We start from the raw sequence: 2,811 nt of genomic DNA on the forward strand, positions 1-2,811 counted from the left end.
GACATTTTCTCCCCGGATTCTGACGTCCACCCAATGAAGGGATAGGTGATTCTCATTATTCCCAATATAAAGATGGGGGAGAAGCAGAGAGGCGACGTGACTCCCCCAAGGCCCAGGGCTGGTCAACGGCAGTCTAGACAGGGCTCTAGATCTTGTACCTCATGCCAGGCAGTTGCTGAGGGCAGACTCGGTGGGCAGTTGTGCCTCCCACCCAAAGCCTCTTTAATTTTGACCCTTCCCTTCCAGTCTCAGGAGGAAAAGAAGAGGTTAGGGACCACTAAAACCGGTTAAGAAAGGAGGCTTCACAGTTGGGTCAAGTTAGGTGGTGGAGGGGCCTACTAGATTCTAAACACTTGCAGGCAAGTCACTTCAGCCCTGTGCCTCAGTTTCCTGATATGTAAAATGAGGGATAATAGTACCAACCTCGGAGGGTTGTGGAGGGAATTTCTTGGCACGATGTACGTTCAGCGCCTTATATGTAGTAGGTGTTAAATAAATCGCTCTTCCGTTGCTCTCCCAGAGCGCTCTGAACACCCCAAGTCTCACAAAGTTGTGAAATCATTTTCTAAACGACTGGAAAGTCCAAGGCGAGGTGGGGAAGCTGAGAGAGGAGGCAACTTTGAACGGGCTGGAAGCAGATGTTAATGGGGGACAACCAGTTGACATGGATGGAAGTCTAAAAAAATTATAAGCGCAAAGGGCAGAAGGGCCAGTCGGTGCACTGGGCAAACTGGATTAAGCCAGCGGATGGCTTTTTTTGCGGGGGGGGGGGGGCCAGACCTTGGCAGAAAGGAGCCAGTTTGGGGGCGGTGGGAGGAGCGGTCGCGCCGGGACCCTTGAGGGTCCTCCGGCCTCCTGTGCAGAGCACCAAGTGTTTGCCCCAGGTGTGCTCGTTCCTAATTCTCAACCCCGGGAGAGCAAGGGACACGTTCCTCCCGCCTGCCACTTGGCTGGAAAGCGGCGGCCGGGGCAGCGGCGGAACAGCTGGGCGTGGGGAGCCCCGCACCGCGGACGAGCATCTCACCGGGCAGGGGCTCAGCCGACCGCCGGGATCTTCGCCTATCGTCTCTCTCTGGCCTGTGGGGAGAAGAGGTCCCACCGAGAAAATGGTCACACGGTGCGGGAAAGGAGCTATTTGTGCCCGGTGTTCTCGACGCGTGAGGTTTTACAACCAGGCAGCGATCTCAGGCCGGCCGTGGAGAGCACGCAGGAGGGCTGCGTCTGCACGCTCTTGCACCGCTCGGAGCTGCTTGGCCACAGCCTGGGATTGGCCTCGGCTTCTTAGCAGGAGCTTGGACAGCCTTATTTTTGTGATCCCTAAACATTTAAAGCCCCCCGTTTTTTTTTTGAAGAGGCAGCCGGGGATCAAAGTGGCCCTCTGGCCCCCAGAGAAGGGGCGCGGTCAGCCCCTTTAGGTGGAAGCCAGGCAAGGCAGGGCAGATGGCCCGATGAGCCCTCACCCCGCCCTGCTGCTGAGAGGCCATCACTGTCCTTCGGGATCGTCGGGCTCAGGGACTGAGGTGAGGGGCGCTGCGCCGCCAAGACCCCAGCAACCTCTGGCTGCTGCAGTGAAAAACTTCCCGCGCTGGCAGGGCTCTGGGGACAGAGGAGGTGGCAGAAGATCAAGTCCGTTCAGGGGACAGAAGGGCTCAGAGGAAGTTTTTAGGAGTCTTTGCGAGAGGAGGGCAAAGGGGAGAGGCAGGAGTCCATCCGTTTGCCGAACAAACATATGGTGAGCCCGCGTCTACCGCAAAAGACCGGGCGCTGTGCGGAATGCCCTAGAAGGACCCTTCCTTCTACAGGGACGAAATCGAGGCCTGGACAGGAGCCAGGATTGTCCCGAAGTCAGTCAACTTGTAGGAGCCTAGCTGAGACTGGAAGCCAGGTCCTAATTCCAACTTGAATGATGTGTGACACTGTCCCTTCTCTCAAAGGTACACGCAGTAAATCATCGGAGCTCCTTGGCCTCTGGCCTTTATTGCCAACAGCGGGCTCCTGGGTGGCGGTGGCGCAGGCGGGCTTTGCCAGCCGGGGAGAGCGCGGCTGCCGGAGGTAAACGCTATCCGCAAGGTCCTGGGCTCGGTCTGGGCTTCCTGTCTTGGCCCTGGGACCCTCAGCAAGGACTGGTACCCAAGCCGTGGAGAGAGCCTGGGAGGGACGCATGCGGGGGGCTCAGTCGGGGCCCGGGGTGGCGGGCGACGACAGCTCGGGCCAGACTGGGCGCTGCCTTTGCTTCAGGCTCTTCTGCCAGGGTTCAGGGAGCCACAGGCTTCCCAGCGGACCGCGGCTTGTCGCCTGCGTACGCGGAAGTCCTCATCTCCCTGTCGCGGCTGTTGGCAAGCTGCCTATTACAGCCGTCGAGTTCACACTTGAACTGCTTTACGCCTGGAAGTAGAAACCTAAATGTTCACCCCGGATTCCCAGAGCCACGATGCAATATAAAAGAAGGGTAATAACGTGTTCACTGGAGACAAGCAATTCCCCGCATCAAAAGGACCCATTATGTTCAGGATTTTTTTTTTTTTTGTACATACATCTATACCAAGATTTCACCGTGCTCCCCACTGCATCAAGCATTTCAGAAATTTCCGTGTGATCTGCCACTCAGAGACAGATTGGCGTGGTCCGGGAGTCGCAGCAAAACCCCAGCCCCTGTCACCTTGTTAAACCGAGGCAGGTGAAACCCCTCGCGCCTGCATCCCTCCCGGTCCACAGGCTTCTGCGGCCCCCGGCGCCTGCACTGGGGCCACCTTCGCACTTGCAAACTTCGCCAAAGGTTGTGGCAAGACCCCACACTTTGTCTTACAAAGC

This window comes from Physeter macrocephalus, chromosome 21, assembly GCF_002837175.3.
Source record: "Physeter macrocephalus isolate SW-GA chromosome 21, ASM283717v5, whole genome shotgun sequence".
Classification (NCBI taxonomy): domain Eukaryota; kingdom Metazoa; phylum Chordata; class Mammalia; order Artiodactyla; family Physeteridae; genus Physeter; species Physeter macrocephalus.